The 27,708-nt window shown below is 38.8% G+C and overlaps 1 protein-coding gene and 1 pseudogene across 4 annotated transcripts in view; one reads left to right on the forward strand and one right to left on the reverse strand.

The window, feature by feature from the left end:
- DLGAP1 (DLG associated protein 1) overlaps window positions 1-27,708 on the reverse strand; it is an 855,942-nt gene that overhangs the window by 794,248 nt on the left and 33,986 nt on the right. The gene's annotated exons all lie outside the window — the stretch shown is intronic.
- Window positions 12,644-24,498, forward strand: LOC103008395 (serine/arginine-rich splicing factor 10-like; annotated as a pseudogene).

The following is a 27,708-nucleotide window of genomic DNA, read 5'->3' on the forward strand; positions in this document are numbered from 1 at the left end:
AAACCAACAAAGATTTTGACAAGATATTAACATCTGGCTGATCTGGTGAATTTTAGCTAGAGAGAAGCTGACCTGGATTATTTTGCAGAAACATTCCAGCTTTGCCCTACATGTATCATCAAGGACAATTCTCCTGCTGTTGTCCTGAACAGAGAAAGGACAGACAGAGGTGTCTAGCCTGCTGCTTCAGCATCTGCTGGTGGCTGATGGCAGCCTGGTGCTTCTCAGAAGGGCTGGGCCAGAAGCACTGATCTAGATCAATGGAAATAAATCATCAGGTTTTACATTAGCGGTACTGAAAGAATGCATAGTTGGACTGCATCTTAGGGTTCACAAACGATGCTTCAGAGCAATGGTTCTCAAACTCTAGCCCCCATAAGAACCACCTGGAGGGCCTGTTAATGCACAGATTGCTGGGCCCACCCGCATTGTTTCTGATTCAGTCGATCTGGGGTGGGGCCTGAAAATTTGCATTTTTGACAAGCTCCCTGTGTCCTGATCCTGCTGGCGAGGAACAACACATTAAGAACACTGCTGTAGAACAATCTACTCTGGCTTCAAAGGTTTGAAGGTTTCCTTTCCTCCATCTCAGGCACCTACCAAAGTTTACTATTTTTGAGAGCAATGGATGTCCTTTTTTTCCATATTCTACCATAAATTAATTCTTCTCTTAGATAGCTAAAAAAAAATGGCAAAATCTTCTAAATTCCTTTGAAGCCTAGACATTATCAGGGTATCAAGACTAACATCAGGTTGGGTAAATCATGTAAAAAGCAGGAAATCAAGTTATACACTGTTACTAATGGCAGTGGAAGCATTCCCAAATGATCAACAGTCAGATTAAAAATTTCAACCATTTATTTCAGCTGTAGGTTGAGCCCAACTGATGCCCATTATGGCTGGCAACGCAACACTCTTCTGCTGAAACAGATACTGCGGTTTCTTAGTTGACATTCACAGGCTTTGGTTGGACGAAAGGTGGGAAAGAAGTTGAAATCTTTAAACCTCATCTTTGCGGTTTTTTTATTTTTTATTTTTTTGCAAAAATAATGCTGCCTATCCTAGATAGAACAAAAAAGCTAGCCATAGCTGCTGGTAAAAAAGAAAATCTAAAATGAAAGTGCCGATTATTATCTTAGGCATGATAAAGTCTTTTTTTCCCCCTTGAGTTTTCCTTATATAAAATTGAGAAGAATTAATTACACTTACTAATTTGTCAGACATTGAGAATTTAGTGGCCAAGAAAGAGTGATATGGAATTATTTAGTGTACATCAGTAGCACCTGGAGATCTTATTTGAAAAGCATAATCCTAAGACAACACAGGTGAAATGGCCAGGAATCTGTATTTTAACAAGTGTGACTTAAGCATCACAGGAGGACAGACAGAGTAATGTGTCCAGGGGTCCCTGAAAGAAAGGAATCACAGATTTAAACCAACAGAGTGGACTACTGATTGTAGCTTTTCGAGAGCAGGAAGATTTATTGTGTTGGGTAGCAACAGCTGCAGTCTACTCTGTGGCCAATAGGTACCTAAACAGCAATCAATAACTTTGTGTTACCCAACTGTGAAAACAGATATTAAGTTTAAAATTCCTTTAGGACATTAAGATGTATGAGGGGTCAAAGTTGAACTCGTAACTATATATTTTAAATGTTTTATTAAATCCACTAAATGTGAGGAAATTATTTTTATATTTATGAACAAAGTTAATCAGAAAGAGACTCTTCCATTTATATTATTAATGTTAGGAACTAAAATTATAAATAATCCCATACATTCATTTAAAACAGTCATTTTCAAAATAATAAATAATGCGGTGATGGGTAACTAAGCTTATGGTGGTTTTGCAATAAATACAAATACTGAATCATTATGCTGTACACCTGAAGCTAATATAATGTTCTATGTCAATTATACCTCAATAAAAAACAAAAAACCAAAATAACTAATATTTATTACCTTATCTGCTTTTCAAGAAAACAAGGGGAGGCAGGCAGGGCAAGCATGGTTAATTCTATTTTACAGATAAGTAAGATGCGGATGGATCAAAATGACATTTCCAAGGTCACATGGCCCATGAACATCAGAATCGGAGAGCAAAGCCACGTTTTCTGACTTTAAGACTTGACCACTATAGAGTACTGCTTTGTTATTACTAAAGAGCACTGAATTGGTAAACAAAAAAAAAGTTAAGGATTAATAAAAGGATTAATTAAAAGGATTAATCTGTCTAAAACAAATAAAATAATTATAATTATTTTCAGTTATCTACTTGCCTAGGAAAGATTTATCCTCAAATACTTGAAGTTCCTACTGAATGTTGCCATTTTGTGTATCTTTCAGGTAGGACTTTTTTATGCTGTAAATGATATTCACTTTTCACTTTACTCCTACTCACATTTTCTAGGCAATATTTCAGTTTTAATGAGGTTTTCCATAGGCAAACCATGGGCAAAATTCCACAGGCAATATTACAGAAAGTCAAAAGGCCTGCCATAATGAGGTCTGTAGCCAGCAAATTATGGGGTCTGGCCCATTGTTCTTCCCACAGCTCCCACCAAAATTTCTCTGTTTCTCTCCCAAAGTAATTTAGAATGCTTATAGGTCAAGCCGGCTTTGATGGAGACTGTACAGATTATTAGATGTTTTTATCTCCAACAATATTGCATATTTTGGAATCCTCACTTAGTATCATATTGCAAAACATAATGGATCAATCTATCAGTTATGGCAGAACCCTGGCCCTGGCTAATATCAGATTAAAAAGTAGCTTTACCTTTTGTTTTTCTTTTTATCTGAATAATATTGTAAACTAAAGGCTTATTTTCTAAATAAATTGACGTGAGGTATTATTAGTACTGGTTTGGAAATGTCAGCAAATTTCAAAGTAGCTTAATTTACTTTACAATTTATAATATAAAGACTATGGCTGTTTAGAAGTCTCCATTATCATATGTGAGTAGTTAGTCACTAGTGGGGATTAATGGAATGTAATGTTTACCTGGTCTGTAAACAAAGTACTGAAGTTCTGCTACAAAGGCCACTCATTTATGATCAACTAGAATATACCCAGAAAATAGGGGCTGAATTTTTAAAATTCGGAAAATATAATTTGACCAAGATAATGGCAATTCTAATTATTTAATTCATCTTTCAAACTCAGTAATATAAAAATGATGTTTAATGCTACCCATGTTTTAAAAGAAAAAAAAGCAAGGTCTTTAGCTAAAAATTCTCCTTAAGAAAACAATTTAAAAAAGAATTTTTTTTTGGAAATGATAGGCAATACTTCACCATGCATTTCTTCAAGATATAAAAATTCTGATGATAAAGTTTCATTCCCCTGTGAAGTCTATATTCCTGCCAAATTCTAAATTACGTTTTCAGAAATGTTTCAATTATGCAAACCAATGTTTTGTTACATTTTAAAATAAGGAACCTTGTTCTCATGCTCATGAAAATTTTTTAAAAATTTACAAAAAAGGCTGAGGTTGTCTCTTGGAATGGACATAGCCTGCCTTCCTCTCTCCCTCCCTCCCTCCCCCCTTCATCCCTTCTTTCCTCCTCCCTTCCTTCCTCCTTCCTTCCTTCCTCCTTCCTTCCTTCTTTCCTCCATCCTCCCTCCCTCCTTCATCCCTTCTTTCCTCCTTCCTTCCTTCCTCCCTTCTTTCCTTCTTCCTCCCTCCCTTCTTTCTTTCTTCCTTTCTTCTTGCCAAACTCTAGTTGAGAGGCCATGGCTGATTTGTAGGATCGATTTGATATTCTGAGAGAAAATGTTGTGTGTATACATGTTAGGTTCTGCAATATTACAGAGAACTGAATCTCACTTTCCTTTTTTCTCTCTGGCTCCCTTCTGCAGCCCCTTCTTCCCACTTGCTCGGTCCCGGCTGCAACTTCCCACACTATCCGGTCATCAACCTCTAAACATCCCAATTCCAGTCAAAACTCCTCCTCTGCTAAATGGCTCTCAGGATTGGGGCCTGTAGAGATCCCACAGATGGCCACTGTTGAATGAGGGAGGCTTCTTGCCAGACACCAAAGTCGTAGGACTCTAGAGGGAGGAAAGGGGCAGAGGTTTGGAGATGGTGATGAAAATGTTTTTTATCCAACGGTTTCTTTTTTTTTATATATATATAAATTTATTATATTATTTACTTTTGGCTGCATTGGGTCTTCATTGCTGTGTGGGCTTTCTCTAGTTGCAGCGAGAGGGGGCTACTCTTCATTGCGGCGTGCGTGCTTCTCATTGCGGTGGCTTCTCTTGTTGTGCAGCACGGGCTCTAGGTGCGTGGGCTTCAGTAATTGTGGCACGTGGGCTCAGTAGTTGTGGCTCACGGGCTCTAGAGCGCAGGCTCAGTAGTTGTGGCTCACAGGCTCTAGAGCGCAGGCTCAGTAGTTGTGGCACATGGGCTTAGTTGCTCCGTGGCATGTGGGATCTTCCCGGACCAGGGCTCGAACCTGTGTCCCCTGCACTGGCAGGCAGATTCTTAACCACCGCGTCACCAGGGAAGTCCTATCCAGCGGTTTATTTCTACAAGCCTATCGATATTCCAGGACATTTTACTTGGAAAGAACAGACAACGCTTAATGACATGCAGTAAGCAGTGTGAGCAAATGAAATCTCATTTAACAGCATTAGATAACACAGACGTCAGTTCCTGCTTAGTTGGAAATACATTTTGATTGTTTTCCTATGAAGACAGTTTTCCTTTCTAATAATTATGTAAATGAGTTTGCATTTAGTGGGCACAGGCCAACTGCTCTGTGAGATAGTAATAAAATGGAAAATGTGGCAGGTAGAAGGAAGAAATGAGGATAAAGCTTATAAAATAAATAAATAAACAAACAAATATATAGGGTTGGCCAAAAAGTTTGTTCGGGTTTTTCCATAAGATGTTACCTATACATATATTCACCACAGTTAATACACGAAGTGGTAATAGAAGTATAGATATCATGAATTGACTGCTACATATAACATATACTTTCACATACATTACCAGGAAACAGCTTTTAGGGTTAAAATAAATCTAATAAGTTGGAATGGACTCTATTTTCTCAGTCTACATAATTTTGTCATATATCTCTTTCTTTTCTAATTCTTTCAAAGGAAAAATAGCGATATAAACATCGAATCCTATTAAATCAGAGGATGCAATAATATGTGGAAAACATAGACGGGATTGGCAAACATAGCAAAGTCACAGAAGATTCGTCAGAAGGAAACATCCCCACATGGTTTATGGGGGACAATTATGTAGGGTATCCATCGTATGATTAGAAAAAGTCTTCTCCATAGAGAACAGACTTGTGGTTGCCCACGGGTATGGGGATGGGGGAAGGAAGGATTGGGAGTTTGGGATTAGCAGATGCAAACTATTATATACAGAATGGATAAACAACAAGGTCCTACTGTATAGCACAGGGAACTATATTCAATGTCCTGTGATAAACCATAATGGAAAAGAATATTTTTAAAAAAGGATGTAAAAAATTTACATACAATAAAACTAAAAAAAATCTTCTCCCCATGCATTCCTATGATCCTGAAATAAAAGCTAAAAATAGGAACAACGATATCCTACCAGTTCTTTGGGCAAATTGCTGAGATACAGAATAACCGTGGTGGAGAAGGGTACCTTTGCTCTCTAGAAAAAGAACAAGAATATCAGAGATCTACTTAACATGAAATATATTCAGCTCCACACAGTTGGAAAAACATTCACATTCATAAGTGGACTTTCAGCACTTGGTGCAGTTAGTGGTTGAAAAAGAAAAGGGAGTTTCCACACAATTATTAACTACAACTTGAAACTGGTCATCAGTACCTAGAAAGAAGCTGTAGCCAAGCAGCAGTGCTAATGCCACAGATATTCACTAATGGTGAAGTCACAGGGCAACGCCGGGCCTATTTCCCAAGGGTGGTCAACACGTGTGGTGGATTTAGCTCATTTCCTCTGGATACTTCCTGTGATCTGGACACAGCATAGAAACACCCACCATTAACTGAGAAGGAAAGGGAGGAAGAAAGCCCCATATTTCTTTCAGGCCAGCACTGCCTCAAGCACTACTCAAAAAACAAGAAAATAAATATTTTTCAAAGTGCCAACTTTCTCTGTCTCAGAAAATGTGTTGCCATCTGAGAATTTAAAAATATAACCACAGACACGGGTGGTGGGGATGGCATATAACAGCTTCCTATTTTTTCCTGTGACCTTTCTCACTCTCACATCTAATACAAAGTGGCTTTTTCACTGTGTCTCACCTAATTGGCTTATGTGTTTAGAAGACTTTTCCTCAGGACAGAGACTGGGTCCAGTGGCTTCCCTGATGGCATTAGGATCAATGGTGTCCCTCCCAGGAACCAAAACTAGCTTGAAAGAATAGACTGGCCTCCGAGGAAGGTGCCAGGGGGTTGAAAAAATGACAGCACTCACATCCTGAGTTTCCGCTACAAAGGGCACTGTTCTGCTGCTGAAGAGAACAGGAAATCAAACAAAAGGCACCTGCTCTCAGGGAGCAGAAACAAGAACAAATAGAATAAACAGAGAACAAATAGAGTTTCAGTAACTAGCACAAGAATAAACAGAGTTTCAATAAGTAGCACGTGAGCAAAGAATCATCTGCAAGTGTTCAGTTCCAAGAGATAGCTGATGAGGAAGAGAACTCAGACACACCAGTGGGGCTATACCATTCAGGAGGCTTGTTGAGATGGGATTAGACCTTCCCTGGGATGGTCCATGGAAGAGACGTAGAGGTCTGGGACCTTGTGCCACTGACCACAAGGTCTGGTGTGGTTGTAATAGTGGCTGTTGTGCACACCATTTAACCTGTAAAACCACTCAGTGAGGTGGGAGACCTATTATCAGCCTATATAGCTGAGAATATCGAGTAACAGAGGTTTAGTGAATATCCAAGTTCACACTGCCAGGAAGTGGCAGGTAACTTTTCACCAGGTAGGAAGACAGGCAATGGTAAGCAGATGTCCTTTGGCAACCCCAAGCACATTAGAATTAGTGTGGATGTGGATTGGGAGTGGTTGTGGGACAGAGTGAGTTGGATGGGAACAAGAGGCCAGTTAGACTACTGCAATAGTCCAAGTAACAGAGAAGGTTAGTAGGTTCCCAACAAATAGGCATTCAATGGAGAGATAAGGGGCCAACAGAACTTGATATAGGAAGAAACCTTACAAAAATTAGAACCATATAAAATTAGTGGCCTTATGAGAGGATGCAAATAGAGGCAATTTAGTCAAAAGCTAGATAAATACATTTCTACGATGTTGACTTTGGTGATTTGAAGAAAGAACAATTTCTGTGGTCACTTCCAGCTCAAAAGAAGTCAATGATTTTGTGATCATCTGGATCTTAACTTTTAAAATCATGTTCTCCTGTCACATTAAATGAGTTTTGTGTTAGTTGCTGAACCATGAAATCCATTTACTTTATGGAAGAAGGTGGCTTATTCCATGCAATTCTAGCCACAAAACAATAACCGTTCAATTTAATCTCACTTTAGCAATACGAATTTTACTAACCAGAAAAAATAATGGGCAAAACACAATTTAGTTAAAAGGAAAAAAAAGTAACATTTGCAGTAAGAAACAAAAAATCTGGAGGCAGGAGGACTTTTAAGTCTAAAGAAAATGGACAAGTCTTCCATAAAACCATCCCAAAGTATTATTTGGCTGCTCAAGTTTTTCCCTTTAAGGAGAAAAAGATCTCTTCTTTACACAAGTAAATTAAATAAGTTCTAGCTGGGTGTAAACTAGGTAAGAAAAAGAAAGGATTAGGATGTGAACTTTCTGAATTGAATTATCTGTGCAGAAGATAACCATTCCTGGTCCTCACTACCTCACAAGCAGAACAGTGGCAATGGGGTACAGTAAAAATTAAAATTAAAAAAAGACACAAATGATCTTATTTCCAAAAGAGAAAGAGACTCCCAGACACAGAAAACAAACTTATGGTTACTAAAGGGGAAAGGGGGTGGGGGCGAGGGATAAATTAGGAGACTGGAATTAACATACACACACTACTATGTATAAAATAGATAGCTAACAAGGATCTACTGTATAACACAGGAAACTTTACTCAACATTATGTAATAACCTATAAGGGAAAAGAATCTGAAAAGAATCTATATATATATATATGTATATTCAGCTATGCTGTACACCTGAAACTTATACAACATTGTAAATCAACCATACTTCAATAAAAAATTTTTAAAAGTGAACAGAATGTTGGGATTAGACTGGGCTGTGCTTCTTAGCAGCCCTCCAAGCCTGGGCAAATCATTTCAATCAATCGTGTATCTGAAAGTACTCAACAGACATCTGCTGTGTAAGTATCCTACATTGCTGGGAGTATGGAGATGGACATAATACAAATTTTGTCCAAAATTTTACAGTTCAGTAAGAGCATGCAAGGCTTAAAGTGTTGGAGGTCTCATAATAGTTACTTTGAGGATGATAGAGGAAACAAGGAGAAAAGAACAGTCAACTTTACAGAGAGGAGGAAGGGAGGAGACTCAGGGAAGGCTCCAAGAGACGGTCATCTTTGACCAAAGTCTTGACAAAAGGGTTGATATTTACCAGGTGCTTGTTCTTTATAGCAGTTATAGTCGTGTGTATATTTGTACGTCTGGGGTTGGAGTGCTATGCCAGGCGTAGAAAATACCATGAAAAACCACAGAACTAGACCAGTAAGTAGTCCACTCTGGCTGACACGTCTAATTTGAGATCTAAATCAGAGGAAAACCTGGGGGCTGGCAAGGTCCTAAAAGCATCAGGTTAAGCCATAAAGCATAAACCATAAACAAAAAAAGGAATTTGTCAAAATTACAGGAAGAGTTGAAAAGCAAAGGCAAGAAACAAACATGACATTGACATATAGGAGATGGCATATAGGCCATACTGGCCTATGGGAAAGCAAAGGGTTTATAGTTGGTAGTAACTGATAAAAGATGAACCAATTAAAAACAGATGAAAGACAATTTGCAAAAGAAATAATAAAATGTCCAGTGAAAATATGCTAAAATATTCCATCTCACTACTAAACAAGCAATACAATTTAAAGCAACAACATATATTATTCATATATCAGACTGGCAAAAGTGATACACTGTAAATACTGTGTCAGCAGCAAAAGTGTAGGAAAATTGTAGACCCAACAGCAGAGGTAACACAGTAGCAAATAAGATTATTTCTGGAGGTAATTTGACAATATCTAGAGAAACTCTTTAACCCAAGCTAATAATTCCTTCCAAAATTTAAGCTTAATTGATACAATAGAATGAAAAGCTATATTTTTATATATAATTAGCATTATTTACAAGAGCCAAGAAAATGAAAACAATCCAAATGTTCAGCACCGTTATTTAAATAAATTCTGATATATCTAAACCATGAATATATAAAATGAAATGATGATGCAGATTTCTTTTGACAAGGAAAATAACCATAATAAAATACTAGGTGAGAAAAGGCACCTGACTCTGGTATACTGACAGTGTTCATTTAAAAAACGATGCTAAAAAAAAAGATGACAGGGACTTCCCTGGTGGTCTGGTGGTTAAGACTCCATGCTTCCACTTCAGGGGGTGCGGGTTCAATCCCTGGTCGGAGAACTAAGAGGCCACATACCATGCAGCCAAAAAAAAAAAAAAAAAAAAAAGATGACACCTTAGGCTATGGTTAAAGTTTTTATTTGTTTCTTTCCAAGGTGGTTAAAATCTTTAGGGAAGTTCATGTGTGGAAGGCAGTCAAGCACAGCAAGCTAGCCATGAATCTGGGCCCCTCAAAGATATACATCATGTTGAGAAATACCTTGATAATACTTTGGTCTTCCTACCTCTATCAAAGAATATACAAATCTAGAAAATTTAATAACTACAGATTTATCTCCTTTTGAAGGGATCCAGACACACAAAATTAACATTGGTAAAAGGAAATCAATCCTCCAATTATATATGCTAAAGCTTTAAGCAGATAAAAATCAAATTGGTAGAAAAATTCAATAAATCTAGCTAGATTTTCAATACCAATATATCAAAACAACCAAATAAAATTAACTTTGACTTTTTTAAACGTTAGTGAACTCCCAAGATTTCTAAATAATGTATCATTCTAGTTAAGAATTATTAGAAATACTCATATATGTATATAAAAGTATCACATTCCCAAAAATTAAAAGGAAATATGAAACTATATATAACGGAACCCTCATACATTCCTGACAGAAGTATAAATTGGTTAAAACATCTGGGAAAACTGTATTTGCTGAAGCTGGAAATACATATCTACTCTGATCCAGCAATTTTGCTCTCAGGTATATAATCCCCCCAAATATATACACATATACCTACATATATATACACATATACCTACATATATATACACATTCATCAAAAGATCTGATCAAGAATGTTCAGAGCAATAGAACCCATCAATACATTTCAGTATAGTCACACAATGAGGACAGACAATTAACAGCTACACTCAACCACATGGATGAATCTCACCATTACAATCAACAAAAGAAACTGTAGTGGCTGGTCTGGCGTACCACACAGAATCCCCCCAACACCCAAGGCATTCATTTTCCTGGCTGCCCGGAGTGTTGACCGCTGAAGGCTCATGCCTGGATTCCTCTGTCAAAGGGATCAACGGCATCCCATGAATGGCTGTGATGCGGCCCTGGCACTATTGCTTCAATGCAGGACATCTCTGAAGGGCTGGTCTTGGTCCCGAGCATCCCACAGGTTTGGCTGAGGCCCTTAGTGTCGCTACCTCTCAGTTCAAATTCTCCCCCTGCCTCACCTGCTCCTCTCTTTCCCTTATAGATGTTGTTGTTTCCTGCAAACCTCTGAGTTTCAGAGTGTTTCCTGGTGGACCCGAGTTAAGAGGGTTAATACCAGGAATAGCGTAACAACGCCCACCCAACAACTAACAAGGAGGACCCATCACCAGTAGAGAACTGACAGCCCCTGGGATGCGATAATGGCGCAATTATTAAAACTTCTACTGGCAGAAGGGAAGACACTGTACAATATCGTGGCTGTTTGACAGATTTGGGTGAAGTAGTCATTATAAGGGCAATGGGATCAGCTAGCTCTTGCTAAGGATACACTAGAGAAAGACAATGAAAAACTGAGGCCACCAATGTATAGCGCAGCGTGAAGCTTAGGCAAACTCTCTCTGATCTCCACTGACGCATAATAAACCACCCCAACCTTAGTGGCTTAATACAATGGCCATTTTATTATCTCTTGTGATCTGTGGGTTGACTGGGCTCAGCTGGGCAGCTTTGCTTCTTCACGTCGTGTTGCCTGGAGTCATCTCAGGGCCCATGAAATGTGGTTCACTCCTACACTGGCGTTGGATTCTGGCTTACGCCTAAGACATCGGCTTAGAATTTCAACTGGAGCACCTCACTTGTCCTTCATGTGACCTCTCCCTGTGGCTTGGGCGCCTCATAGCACAGTGGCTGGGTTCCAAGAGGAGAAAGAGAAAGCTGCCAGGCCTCTAATGGGCTCAGAAGTCCAGGAACATAACCATCACTTCTGCCACATCCTATTGGTCACAGCCAGTCACGAACTCAGCTCAGATTCAAGGAGAGCAGAAATAAGTGCCATTTCTTGACGGGTCACGCTTATACGGGGAGAATCGGCAGCAGCGGCAGGTATCCTCATCTTGCAAGAGGCACTACACAGCCTCCTTGGTGAACGTATACAGAGACTCTCAGCTCCTGCAGTCAGAGAATCTGGGCTTAAATAAGGGGAAACTTGACTGCTCAGCCAGCCCCAGCAAGTCTGCTGCGCCAAGGTCAGGTCCCTTGTCGGGAAGGAGAGGGACCCTGAGATTCGAGATAAGAACATCTCAGTCAATGCACTTGAAAATATTGTATCACGAGATTGCCCTGAACCTCCTTGGCCTAACAAAGCGGCCACTCCCCTCTCTAAGGTTGGCACCAGTCCCTGGATAAGGATGATGCTGAGGCCTCTCCTTGCAAGACAACAAATGTCCCCATTACAACTCAGTCCACTTCCCCTCTGATCCGCCAGAAAAATTACTAGGTCACGTCACGACACAACCTGGCTGGGTAAGTGCTGGGTCTGCTGGGGGAGCAGAGAGTCTAGAATACTAGAAGGAGCTGTGGGACCAAACAAACGCGCATGGCCAGAGCTGAGAGGAGGGGTCCAGGTAGGATGCTGAGAGTCCCAGACCTAGTGGGGAGGGACATACAGTTTAATAAGGAACAGTTTACTGATATGGGAACAACCATCCACGATATAGGATGTAACGCCCTAAACATGAACCTAGAAGACAGTGCAGACGTGTTGCTAAAATAGTTCTCAGAAATTTGGAGGAAGCAATGTCCACACCATGGCAGACAATGAAAAAAAAAAAAGGACCAAAATGTACAGACAAGTGGCCATGGTAGAGTATATTTTCCAGGATGTACTAAGGCCAGAAAACCTACCAGGTGACCACATTCTGTGGGAGGTCCTGGAGGACACACAGTTTACCAAAGTCATAAGAAATGTACTAGTTAGATAGGAACAGACTACGTCGACATGCTTGGTGGTGCTGTTCTCCTATGCCAGGGCTGACTGTAGGAGATGCTATTACCGAGCAATGCCCCTGACAGCAGAGATGAGCATGATTATCATCAAGAATGGCAGCCAGGAATTGGTGACCCATTCAGGGTAATGGGGACGGTCAATCAAACTCAGCGTTCTCTGTGGAAAAAAAGATGGGCAGCCAACAAGGATACTGTCCAATTATATGATCAAAACAAATCGAAGGTGGATAATCAGGAAGTTGAGAAGGGCTGCGTCAACAAAAATTCACGATCCTTTGCCTAACGTCTGGACCTGAGCCAGTTTTCGGACACCAAGCCCATTAACTAATGGAAAAACCGGGTTCCTAAGAAGGACCCAGAAACCCATGGCAAGTATGTATGTTAATGATTCACCCAGTCCTTCCACAAAGGGGTCTACAACCATTTACTCAGTGCCCAGAGACTAGGGAAAGGGGAATACTTAGAGGTGTCAAGGACTATTGGATACAGGATGCAAAATTCCAGGCAGTGCTACATGGAAGGAGAATGACTGGAAAATTGGGAGGAAGCGAAGTCCTACTGTATAGCGAGGGAACCATACCCAACATCCTGTGATAAACCATAATGGAAAAGAATATGAAAAAGAATATATATATGTATAACCGAGTCACTTTGCTGTAGAGCAGAAATTAACGCAACATTGTAAATCAACTATACTTCGATAAAATAAAAAAAAAAAGATTGAGAGGAAGGAGGTCTGGGAAGAGGGTCTTGGAAAGACCATGGGAGTGAGCACGAAGTAGGAAGAGCTTGAAGGACTTGTCAACCTATGTTAGAGCCCTCCAGGGAACAGCCACTACAGAAGAGGCAGACACAATCAGGCAGATAGATGATCTGGTCAGCTGACATCGGCCAGCAGCCCCTTGACCACTCCAGCGGTAGTAAAATGGGTACGTGAACAGAGAGGTCGTGGTAGTGGACCTGGATGCTGTGCACAGGGCCAACATCCTCGTGATCTACCGACTGCCCAGCCACTTGTCAAATTTGCCAGCAACAGAAAGTAACACTGATACCCTAATAGGGCATTATCCCTCTGGGAGAATCACCAGACGCTTGGCCAGCTGAAATACACTGGAAACCTTACACTCTGGAAAAGGCAGTGATTCATCTCAACTGGAATTGATACCTATTCCAAGTATAAGTCTGCTTTCAGTGCCCAAAGGATCTCAAAGAGAACCACTGTCCACGGGCTTGTATTTACTCCACAGATAAAGGAGGCTGGGTAATATCACATTGGACCAGAGGACCACCTATATCAAATGATGGATGGAAGCAGACACATAGCTATGAGGATCCACCAGTCCTATCACATGTCACACCACCCAAAAGCTGCTAGCCCAGCAGAGGATGGAATGGCCTTTTGAACTTGCAATTGAGGTCCCTGCTTGGGTATGGGAACGTGCCAGCACGGGACACCATATTTCTAGGATACAATCTATACCTTAAATTATGATGATTGTTTAGGAACCAAGGGGTGGATGTAAGAGTGACTCATTTAACATTTCTCCCAGTGACCCATTTGGGAAATTTGTGCTTCCTGTACTCAAAACTGTAGGTACCAAAGGTCTAAAGGGCTGGTTCCCAGAGAGGAAACACTTCCAAAGGGGACACGTCAAGGGAAAAATGAAACTTTAAACTATAGCTACCCCCCAGTCACTCTGAGCACCCTGTAGCAAGAGATTAGCAGACCTGGAAAGAAGTCACAATTCTGGCAGCAATACTTGATTGTGAACATTAGGGGAAGATAAGTGGATGTATCTCAACAGGGCAGTGAAAGACATACTTAGCACTCAGATAATTTGCAGGGCATTTTATTTTTAATTTTTGTTTAAAGATTTTTTTTTTTTGATTTGGACCATTTTTTAAATCTTTATTGAATTTGTTACAATATTGTTTCTGTTTTTATATTTTGGTTTTTTGGCTGCGAGGCATGTGGGATCTTAGTTTCCCGACCAGGGATCGAACCTGTGCCCCCTGCATTGGAGGGCGAAGTCTCAAACATTGGACCGCCAGGGAAGTCCCTGCGGGGCATTTTTTAATATCCTCCTGACCAACTGTGGTGGTAGATGGACAAGTGCTGCAGCCTGAGAAGGGCATGGTGTTCAGGAACGCAGACCCTTTAGAGATGATGATTTGGATCACTCTACTCGGTTATCTGTCCAGACAAGCAGAGGTGCTGTAACTGTGAGTGAGGGGCTCTAGAATTGGTAGGAGAGGAAGGGGATGACGAGTTGTGGCCCAGAGACCAGCTGCTGAAGCAACGGCTTCATTTTACCCCACTAGACCTCCTCTTGCAAGTTTTCTTGAGGAAACAGACCAACCAAAATCCTGGAGGAGGTTTTTTTTTTGTTTATTATTGCTTCGTTTTTTTTTTTGTTTTTTTGTTTGTTTGTTTGTTTGTTTAACATCTTTATTGGAGTATAATTGCTTTACAATGGTGTGTTAGTTTCTGCTTTATAACAAAGTGAATCTGTTTGTTTGTTTTTTAACCTCTGATTTTCCATCTTCTCTCTTTTTAAAGTATAGTTGATTTACAACGTTTCAGGTATACAGCAAAGTGATTCATATACATATATTCTTTTTCAGATTCTTTTCCATCATAGGCTATTACAAGATGCTGAGTATAGTTCCCTGTGCTATACAGAAGGTCCTTGATGTTTATCTATTTTATGCATGGTTGTGTGTATCTGTTAATCCCAAATTTCCAATTTATCCCCCCTTTCCCCTTGGGGAGCTTTTCCACACAAGGGTAAATGAATGGAGCGAATCTCAATGGCCCAGTGGGTGCACTCTAAGAGTCCCCAGTCCCCCCTTCAAGACTGAGATGGCCAAGGTGGAGGTACAGGGACCCAGGCCCATTGCACATCCTGGCCACCCAGCCCTGGAGTTCCGTGTGGGACTGGCTCAGGTCTTCGGTGCAACTGCATCTCAATTCAGTTTCCTCCTGCTGAAATCTCCTTCACCCACTCCCTCCAGGTGAAGTTGCCAAGAGGACTTCCCAGTACACTTCCAGCATGTGAATCTGCATCTCAGAGTCAGTTTCTAAGTTAGAAGCCAAATACAAAAGAACAGGAACGCTCCTTCACTGTTGGTGGGTATGTAAATTGATACAGCCACTATGGAGAACAGTATGGAGGTCCCTTAAAAAACTAAAAATAGAACTACCATATGACCCAGCAATCCCACTACTGGGCATATACCCTGAGAAAACCATAATTCAAAAAGACACACGCACCCCAATGTTCATTGCAGCACTATTTACAATAGCCAGGACATGGACGCAACCTAAGTGTCCATCAACAGATGAATGGATAAAGAAGATGTGGTACATATATACAATGGAATATTAGCCATAAAAAGGAACAAAATTGAGTTATCTGTAATGAGGTGGATGGACCTAGAGTCTGTCATACAGAGTGAAGTAAGTCAGAAAGAGAAAAACAAATACCGTATGCTAACGCACATATATGGAATCTAAAAGAACGGTACTGATGAAACTAGTTGCAGGGCAGGAATAAAGACGCAGACATAGACAACAGACTTGAGGACACAGCGGGTGAAGGGGAAGCTGGGACGAAGTGAGAGAGTAGCACTGACATATATACCCTACCAAATGTAAAATGGATGGCTAGTGGGAAGCTGCTGCATAGCACAGGGAGATCAGCTCGATGCTTTGTGACGACCTAGAGGGGTGGGATAGGGATGGTGGGAGGGAGGCTCAAGAGGGAGGGGATATGGGGATATATGTATACATATAGCTGATTCACTTTGTTGTACAACAGAAACTAACACAACACTGTAAAGCAATTATATTCCAATAAAGGTATTAAAAAAATAAAAATAAAGTATAAGATTTCCAGAAAAAAAAATACAAAAGAACACACACAGTATGTTTTTTATAAAGTTCAAACTCAGGCAGAACAAACATAGTGTTAGGTATAGGACAGAGGTTTCCTTGGAAGGGTGGTAATGGCTCAAAGAGGGAATAAGGGGCTCCCAGAGAACTAATAATGCTCTGCTTCTTATCTGGGGGCTATTGACATGGATGTGATCACTGAAAATACATCCAGCTGGAAACTGTGTTTACTGCATTGTTTATATATTCTATACTTCAAGAATATGTTTTTTAGAAACCTACATTTCACAATCCTTCTCAACAATCCAGAAAGGATTTCTCTTTTGAGGTGCCACAAGATCATCAAAATGAGTACCAATTACCATTCTTCATCCTTAGGCTCTGAATCTGACACTGTGTGTTCAATGCCAGACTTAGACTAACCATGTGAAGGTGGTCAGAGTTACAACTCTATGGACCTCATTTCTTCAATCTCTAATATGACTGAAAACAGTACCGAATGGAATTTTTGTGATTATCAAATAAGAAAATCCATTTAAAGACCTAAGACAACGCTAAGATAGAATATAGAAAATATTCAATAACATGTTTATTTTGGTTCCTTTTTATGAAGACATTAAAGTAAATTTAAACTACTGCCAGGACATGTCCTGGAAATTGCCTTTCAAAATAAAGATGAAATAGTTTATTTTGTTTTACTCATAAAAAAGTACATAAAGTTACCTAATTGTTTTGACTTGGAGTACATGAAAGAGTTACGTTTACGGGATGCTTAGTATAGTAAATAATCAATGTGATTATGACAAATGTTTACTCTGTTACAAAAATCGTAATAAGTAACGTAGAGACGATAGTCCCTCTCAGCAAAGTGAGGGCTGCTGGCATCTTCTTATTGTCAGATGAACGTGTGATATTCTCATATATGAATTCTGACTTTGCCAATTATGAGCTGCATCAATTTGCACAAGTTGGTTCTCATCTCAATCTATAGTTCTTTGTCTCTAAAGAAAAGATGATGCTCACTGTACAGGATTTTGTGACATTATATAAAACAAGATTGAACACTGGGTCCACTGAAATACAATTTCCCACTCCTCCTCCCACTTATGGCCAAGGACATGATGTTTACATAACAGCTGTTAATATTAGAGGAACAATTTTTAGTCAATTAATAATTTTCAAAGAGCTTTTAAAGCAAGTACCCTGTCTCTGTCTCATACACCCTGAAAAACCTTAGTAAATTAATTTTTTAAAATCAGAAAACTTGTATGCAGTGAATCAGGTTACAAATTTGTCAAATCCTTAGGATACAATGCGGCATAATGAATTGCCTTTTAATAGAGAATTAACAACTCAAGTTTCTAAGCACAAATATTAATATTTCGACTATAAATTTGGCTTACCTTTTCTCTACTGTTGCAAAAAAAAAAAAGCTTGGTGGAACGTAGGTGACATGTATAGATTTTGCACCTCAGCCGATACAAGCTCAAATATAAGCTCTGTCACTTACTAATTTGGGGTTTGGGACTAAGTTTCTTATGTCTCTGAACCTCAGTTTTTCCATCTGTAAAATGCGAGTATCACCCACCTCAAGGGTAGTTGTGAAGGACAGCAACAATGTCAGGAAAGAGCCTAACACAATGAAATACAGTAGGAGTTCAATAAAGCAGGTTATTTATATCATGGACATTTGCATTATGAATGATATTGGTGTGTGCCTGAGAATTGATTCCGTTTTAGTTTTTACAGAACCTGTCAGTTCTCTTTCCCTCTCTCCTCTTTTAATCACTTTGAGGCTTCACGGTAAAATATAAACCTGCAACCCTATTTAGTATGTTAGTGCTGTTCAATAAACACACTCCAGCATTCCAATTCTGGCACTAGTATCTTGGCAAGCATTCTGGCTAGAATATATTTCATGCTTCAGGACCTAAATGTGTAGTGACATATTAATACATCATGAAATTCAACAAAGATGCAGCAGACTTGAAGAAAGAACAAAGCATATGTTCACACTCCATCATATAATGTTGTCTGTCCTCTCACTCTTTATTAACAGGTGTCCTGACAATTACATCCTTCGTGAATAACTTATAATAATTGCAAGTTCCAAAGATGAACTGTACCAAGGTTAGACTGCTAACAGGCTGCCAATATCAAAACAGGAGCATTTTATTGATAACAAATTCCAGATTTTGAATTCCTTTCACTCATGCAAAATAAAAGTTACACGTTGATATCCATAAGATATTTGTAAAACAACATACAAGGGGAACTTTTAAAAAGTATTAAACATGCTTGGTTAATATATGAAACAGTAAGAAACCTATGAATTGCCTGTACACATATAGACCTATACAATTCTAAATATCCAAAGGTAGTGCTCATGACTTACCTTTCTATAAGATCCAACAATCTTCTAAACATTATTTGTAGCTATAGAGGGTGTGAGATGCTGTTCCCAGTTTCTCCCAGTTTGGAGAAGACCAATGTAGATGCTATAGGAAACAGGTGCTAACTGTGGAGTGGACTTTGGTGTACCTGTTTTCCAATACATCCAAGACAGAAGGGCATGGGAGACAAAACATAGGCTTAGAGTCAGGTGGACCTAGGTTCAAACATGACTTCAGTCCTTTACTAGATCCACATTTGCCTTTATATTTTTCTCTTTCCTAAGATCTCAGAAGTGTAGTATGTTATAAGAAAACTGAACCTTCTAACACACTGGGACTTGATAAATATTCATTTGTGTGAGGGGTATAGTTTCATTTCCTCCCATTGGGGGAGGTCAATCCCATCTTGTTCAGAGGGTCTGCAAAGTCAAAACTATTTTCATAATAATGCTAAAACATCATTTCTACTTTTCACTCTCATTCCTTCATGAGTTTACAGTGGAATTCTCCAGAGGTTATATGATGTCACACAGCAACCCACTGAATGCAGAAAGGAGATATGAAATTCCAACTGCACTGTCTCTTAAACCAGACAGCAAATAGATTTGGAACATTATAAAACAATCAGTAAAGTATTTATCACTAAATATATTTTGTTCTATAGATGTGTTTAATTTTCAAAAAAAGTTAGGTTAATATATAATGGGTTTATTGTTTTTATTTTTAAATTAATTAATAAATTATTTTAAAATGTTTTAATTTCTAATACAGTAAATATCTATCTATCATCTATTACAGAAATGAAAGACCTTTGGGGTTTTCAATAAATTTTATGTAGCAGGGTCCTGAAACTTTAAGGTTTGGTAAATGTTGCCTTAGTTTAATGATTTAGTAAGAAAATAAGAGCTCTGGGGACTTTTAATTTCCACTCAGGGATATGGAAAGGAAGAAAAAGAGTACTGCCACACTTACAGTAAAAATCTGGACACATTGAAAATTCATGACTGTTTTGTACCCACAGGAGAGCTGAGGTTGTGAGGCAAACAACTGGCCTCACATCTGAGGAAAGACAGCTGACTGCAGGGAGGAATACTATGAGCTGTGCGTACTTGTGAGAGACACATCCAGGCACCAGGAAGAAGACTTCAGTCAGGGCGGAAGCTAGGGGTGAAGTGGCAAGAGATTTAGAAGCCCCTGGAGGTCACAGAAATCAGAGGAGTCCAGCCACCTTCAGGTCAATGTCTCCACAAATCCCCACCAAGTGCTCACAGAAAAGCTGAGAAAATGTCTAAGTAAAGCATCCCTTGTAATGCATACCTGGGAAAAGGGAATAGCAACTCCCACGGGAAGCACACAGAACTCCACCTGGAACCTTCCCCTCTATCTCTCCTACAGAACTAAAGCATTCATCTTCTGGAGGTAGAGGAACTAACCCCACCAGCCTTGAGTATTGGAGAAAACCCACTGCAGCCATGGGAAGAAAACAAATGAAACAGAACAACCAACAACCTACTCTTGAGGGAGGAGAAAGAATACACGCTGGGCTCAGAATTACAGATGGGGAAGGGGCAGGAGATCTCAGGAGGCCATGCCCCAAACACCCAGGGATACAGTCTCCACTCAGTAGTGACGCTAAATGCTAACAGAGCTCAAGTCATAGAGAACACTGCTCAGAGATGAACAAAAATATGGAAGGAGACCTGATATGAGGTTCAGCTACGAAGAAGTCTCAAGCTGAGAACAGAGCAGACATTGAGGAAAAACAAAACACCTCTGACAGCCCAACCTGATCCTGAACACAAGGTACCACTAGAGGAATTTGAAGCTCATGGTTCACTGAGGTTCATGACAGAGACAACAAACTTCAAGCGTAAGCTACATCCTAACTAGATTTCTCAAACTCTCGCATGAAAGGGCTAGAAAAAAGGAAAGGCATGCCTGTTTCTAAGCATGAAAACTGTTTACCTCAGTCTCTATTGAACTACACAAGGAATCCAAATTTCAACAACAACAAAAAATACAGGGCATATGAAAACGCAAGAAAAAACAACATGCTCCCAATAGACAAAGCAATTGGTAGAACCAGACTCAACTATGACACAGATGGTGAAACTTCCTGATAGGAAATGTAAAATAACTGTGATTGATATGTCAAAGAATCTACTGAAAAAGGAGGATTGCATGTAAGCTCAGATTACAAGGTTCAGCAGAAAGGTGGAAACTATAAGAACGAAATGAAAATGCCAGAATTTTAAAAATAGGTGAGGAATGCCGTCAACAGATTCACTCAACATAGTTGAAGAAAAAATCAAGGAACCTGAAGATATATCAATAGGAAATTCTCAAACCAGAATACAGAAAGAAAGACGAGTGTGTGTGTGTGTGTGTGTGTGCACGTGCACACATGTGCGTGAGGGACGTAACAGGGTATCCAAGAGTGGTGAGACAATATCAAACAGTTTAATACACTATGTAATTGGAATCCCAGAAGGAGAATCTCAGAAGGAAATATTAGTTCCCAGGGCAGAACTAATATTTGAGGAAATAATGGACAAGAATTTTCCAAAATTAAAAATGGACACTAAGGAATATTAGCCATAAAAAAGAATGAAATAATGCCACTTGCAGCAACATGGATGGACTTAAAGATTATCATACTAAGTGAAGTAAGTCAGACAGAGAAAGACAAATATCATATGATACCACTCATATGTAGAATCTAAAAAAAAAACATGATACAAATGAACCTATTTACAAAACAGAAACAGACTCACAGACTTGGAAAACAAACTTATGGTTACCAAAGGGGAAATGTGGGGGGTGAAGGAGGGATAATTAGGAGTTTGGGGTTAACATATACACACTATTATATATAAAATAGATAAACAATAAGGACCTACTGTAGAGCACAGGGAACTCTACTCAATATTCTGTAATAACCTATATGGGAAAAGCAACTGAAAAAGAATGGATATATGTATATGTATAACTGAATCACTTTGCTGTACACCTGAAACTAACTCAACATTGTAAATCAACTGTACTCCAATATAAAATAAAAATAAAAATTAAATTTAAAAAAAAGAATATTCACACACACACAAAAAACCCAGACACTAAGCAAACACAGATCCAAGAAATTCAGAGAACACAGGCAGGATAAAACGCAAACAAATTCCACTTTAGAAAAAAAAGGAAATCTTAGAGAGCAGCTACAGAAAAAGGCACATTCTATGCAGAGGAACAAAGATTAAAATTACAGTGGACTTATTGTAGCTAGAAGACAATGCAATGCTGAAAGAGAAAAAAAAAAGTCAATCCAAAATTCTATGCCCAGTGAAAATATTTTTCAAAAATGAAGAAGTAAAGACACTCTCAGAAAAAGAAAAACTGACGTAATTCATTTCCAGCAGACCTTCCCTACAAATAGTGGTAAGGGAAGTTCTTCGGGCAGAAGGAATATGAGAGGAAACAAATTTGGATCGACACAAAGAAATGGTGTTGAAAATGGAATCAATGAATATAACATAAAATTCTTTTTTTCTTATTTTTAATTGATTGAAAATAAAACTGTCTAAAGTAAAAAAATAGTAGCAACATATTGTATGTTTATAGCATACGTAAAAGTAAAATTTATGGGAAAAAAAGCACAAAAGATGGGAGAGAGGAATAGAGAATATATTGTTGTAAGATCCTTGAAAGACCTTACATAACATGTGTGAAGTGATAAAATGACATTTGATGGGGGGCTCTAATTAATTAAAGATGTACAGTGCAATGCAAATCATAGGGCAAACACTAAAACATTAACACAAATGAATAAAGAAGCTAATATTAGATAAAATGAAATTATAAAACATGCTGTTTATTAGAGAATATAATAAAAAAAAAGAAGGAACAACAGATGCGACAAATAGAAAGCAGCTTAAAAGATAGATAGTAAAAAATAAAAAATAAGAACCAAATATATGCCGTCTGCAAGAAACATACTTCAAATATAAAGATACAGATAGTTTACAAAGAATTAAAAAATGAACTACGTAAACACTAACCAAAAGAAAGCTGAAGTTGCTATATTAATAACAGATAAAGTAGACTTCAGAAAAAGGAACATTATTAGTCATAAAGAGGGACATTGTGGCATGATAAAGGGGTTAATTCTCCAAAAAGACACAACAATCCTAAATGCACATGCACCTTACAATAGAACGTCAAGATACATGAAGCAAAACTGAAAAGAGAAACAGACAAATCCACAATTATAGTTGAAGACTTCACCATTCTTCTCGAAGGGATAGAACAAGGACAGAGTACATTAGTAAGATCACAGAAGACCTAAACAATGCAATCAACTTATTTGACATAATTTCTGTTTACATTTACAGAACACCCCTCTGGACAACAGCAGAACACATAATCTTTTCAATTTCACATGAAACATTCACCAACATATACTATATGCTGGCTTATTAAGAAAACTTCAAATTTTGAAATAATAAAAATAATATAAAGTAGGACCTACTGTATAGAACAGGGAACTATACTCAATACCTTGTAATAACCTATACTGGAAAAGAATATGAAAAAGAATACATATGTATTTATCTGTATAATGGAATCACTTTGCTGTATGCTTGAAACTAACACAACATTGTAAATTAACTACACTTCCATAAAAAATAAATAAAATAGGTCGTAGCGCAGCTCTCTGGCTGTGTGTGTCTTGAGGATCCGGCGCCGGAGGTGCAGACGGTTTGCTGAGTCCCTTAGTGTCCCTGCTGAGACTCATGCCGCCGTCACGTCCCCGTACCTGTGTCCCCCCAACACGTCTCTGTTTGTAAGGAACTTGCGGACGATACCAGGTCTGAAGATTTGCGACGTAAATTCGGTCGTTATGGTCCTATAGTTGATGTGTATGTTCCACTTGATTTCTACACTCGCCGTCCAAGAGGATTTGCATATGTTCAATTTGAGGATGTTCGTGATGCAGAAGATGCTTTACATAATTTGGACAGAAAATGGATTTGTGGACGCCAAACTGAAATACATTTGCACAGGGGGATCAAAAGACTCCAAACCAGATGAAAGCCAAGGAAGGGAGGAATGTGTATAGCTCTGCACGCTATAATGATTATGACAGATACAGACGTTCTAGAAGCTGAAGTTACTGAAAGAAGGAGATCAAGAAGTCCTTCCTTTGATTACAACTATAGAAGATCTTATAGTCCTAGAAACAGTAGACTGACTGGAAGACCACAGCATAGCAGAAGCCATTCCAACAATGATAGATTCAAACACCGAAATCGATCTTCTTCAAAATCCAAATCCAATTCAAGATCACGGTCCAAGTCTCAGTCCAAGAAAGAAATGAAGGCTAAATCACGTTCTAGGGTCTGCACCTCACACCAAAACTAGAGGCACCTCTAAAACAGATTCCAAAACACATTATATACGTCTGGCTCAAGATATGAAAAGGAATCAAGGAAAAAAGAACCACCTAGATCCAAATCTCAGTCAAGATCACAGTCTAGGTCTAGGTCAAAATCTAGATCAAGGTCTTGGACTAGTCCTAAGTCCAGTGGCCACTGATAGTATAAACCATGATATTTTTAGGCATGTATCATTCATTTACTCCCAGGTTGGTTGACTTAAATTATCAGGAATACAATGTTGCAATGATGCTTAAAAAACACTTGTCAGGGGCTTCCCTGGTGGCGCAGTGGTTGAGAGTCTGCCTGCCAGTGCAGGGAACACGGGTTCGAGCCCTGGTCTGGGAGGATCCCACATGCCGCGGAGCGACTGGGCCCGTGAGCCACAATTGCTGAGCCTGCGCGTCTGGAGCCTGTGCTCCGCAGCAGGAGAGGCCGCGATGGTGAGAGGCCCGCGCGCCGCGATGAGGAGTGGTCCCCGCTTGCCGCGGCTGCAGAGGGCCCTCGCACAGAAACGAAGACTCAACACAGTCATAAATAAATAAATAAAAGAACGTGAATTTCTTAAAAAAAAAAAAAAAAAAAAAACTTGTCAGTTTTCCCTGTACCAGGCAATGGTTATTATTAAAATGAAATGCTGTTGAGAAGCCACTCTTAAGAGTCCAGTTTGTTTAATGTTATGGGCAGCTACCAATTTGTGGTGTCTCTGTATATTTTTGTAACAATTCTCATTTTTCAATGCTTGAGGTATTGGTGAAAAGATATTGGTTGACCATAATTTGCAACATTGTCTTATTAAAAATAACCTTTCATATCCATATTTGGTAGAACTGTTAACCTAGAAATGTAGCTTGCCAATAAGGTAGAATGATACAAAAGTGAAGTTGTAGCCACCGTAAAACACTGGCCGACCAGACACATTTAGGTTCAGGGTGGACCTTTTGGTCTCGTCAAGATGTCTAGACCCACGATGATAATTTTTGGCACAGTGTGGAATAGTTCTTTTGTTAACCCCACTGTCTTGGGAAATGACATTAACTGGGTTAAGTAGCATCTTCAGGGAGATAGAGTTTTTGATTGAAACACGGAGCCTTCACTTTCCTGGTTTCTGTGAAGATTTGGAACCATACAAACGTCGGAAAAACTTCACCTTAAATTTTGGGCAGATTGATGATGGCAGAAATAATTTTAAGGGAAAAGAATGCTCTTACGCAGTTACTCTAAACTTTAAGGAGCATTGTTGACCATAATATTGCTTAGTTTTCTTACTGCTGTTAAAAGCAAGTAAAGTGTTTCAAAGTAGGTTTTGTTTGTGTGCGCGCATAGTGTAAAAGGACTGAATTTTGATGCTTAAAGCACTTGGTGTGTGCATTTGTATCAAAATTTGCCCATATGTTTATGAAGGAGGTTTGTTCTTCACACCTCGGTTTATTTAATGTGAGGCAAGTTAAAAGACAACACTCCCATTCTAAGTGATTCTGTGGTGCCGTGAGATTTAAAATAATTCTGGAAAAAATTAATTTTAAGAAAGTCACATCTCTTGAGTTTTTGATTATCAGCGTAGTACCTGATGAAAATAATACCCTAACTCTTTATAATTTCTAACGTCTCTCTACGAGATCATTTGGGGGCAATAAAAAGTGACTTGACATGTCCAATCTCATTTCAGAATAAAAGCTGGCATCTTTAAAAATTTTAGATTGCTTGCTAACAGGCATAATAAGTAAAAAATGTTGTGGGAAAACCATTCCTTTTAGAGGACTACTTTTTTCAATTTTGGTTTTAGTAATCTAGGCCTTGCCTGTAAAGAACAAAAGGTGGTTTTTAAATACTGTTTGTGGAATGTGTTTAAAGGATTGATTCTAGAACCTTTGTATATTTGATGGTATTTCTAATGTTCATTTCTTTACTGTTTGCAGTTAATGTTCATGCTCTGCTATGCAATCATTTATATGCATGTTTCTTTAATTTTTTTAGATTTTCCTGGACGTATAGTTTAAACAACAGAAAGTCTATTTAAAACTGTAGCAGTAGTTTGCAGTTCTAGCAAAGAGGAAAGTTGTGGGGTTAAACTTTGTATTTTCTTTCTTATAGAAGCTTCTAAAAAGGTATTTTTATATGTTCTTTTTAACCAATATTGTGTACAACCTTTAAAACATCAATGTTTGGATCAAAACAAGACCCAGCTTATTTTCTGCTTGCTGTAAATTAAGCAAACATGCTATAATAAAAACAAAATGAAGGAAAAAAATAAATAAAATAAAATATATATAATGTATCAGGTAAAGGACAAAAAATATTAATAATAAAAAGTATATCCTCTAAATAACCTATGAGCCAAATAGGAAATGTCAGGGAACATTTTAAATATTTTGAACTGAAAGAAAATGAAAACCCAACATACCAAATTTTGTGGGATGCAGCTAAAGCAATGCTTAGAAGGAAATTTATGGTATTGAAAGGATTATATTAGAAAAATGACTCTGAAGTCAGACCACCAGTATTCAAATATGGGCCCACTTTGTACTAAATGTGTATCAGGCAATTCGCTTAACTTCTCAGTGGATAAAACCCCTCACCTACAAAATGAAGGGAACTTCCTAGGGGTGCTGTAAGATTAGATGTGATTATGTAGAACCGTTAGCACAATGTCTGGCATAAATTAAGTACTTAATATATATCAGCTAATTTTTTGTTAATTTCTAATAATTAGTAGACATCTTGGTAGAACTGGAGATAAGGATGACAAACAGCCCTTACCCTCAAGAACCTCACAATTTAATGGGGAGACAAACAGATTTATCAAAGTTACCACTCCCAGTATCAAACTGGGACCACAGGGAAATGCCGCTATACTAAAGTGGGGGAATTAAGCAAGCTTCTCAGATATAACCTCTTATCAAGGTTTAAGGAATTAGTAGTTATCTAAATTAAAGGAGACATTCCAAGGACAGAACGGCTTGAGCAAAGCTGGAAGCTGTGGCATGCAAACTGGGAAGCTGCAGTTCATTCAGATTATTAGAGCACAGTTTTCCAAAGACAGGTAGGTATGATGGCAGGAACAAGAGATGCAAAGACCACATTTTATTATAAGAGTTTATATTTTATCTTGTAACGAGGTGCTGAATGACAAAGTGACACAGCCAGTTTTTGTTACAAGTTTCTGGTTTCAGTATACAGGATATTTACTAGGTGTCTGGGGCTGGGGGCAGTACAACGGATCAAGATGGCAACTCTGACAGATAACGATACATGATGGTGTCTCATCATGTAATCCAGATGGAACGGACAGAGATATTAAGAATGCTTATCAAGAGTGCCTTGTGAACGATTCCACATGGAAGTGATAATTAAGACGCATGATTCTGGCTTAAACATCTGGGTGGAGAAACGTATGAATC

Source organism: Balaenoptera acutorostrata, chromosome 13 (assembly GCF_949987535.1).
Source record: "Balaenoptera acutorostrata chromosome 13, mBalAcu1.1, whole genome shotgun sequence".
NCBI lineage: Eukaryota > Metazoa > Chordata > Mammalia > Artiodactyla > Balaenopteridae > Balaenoptera > Balaenoptera acutorostrata.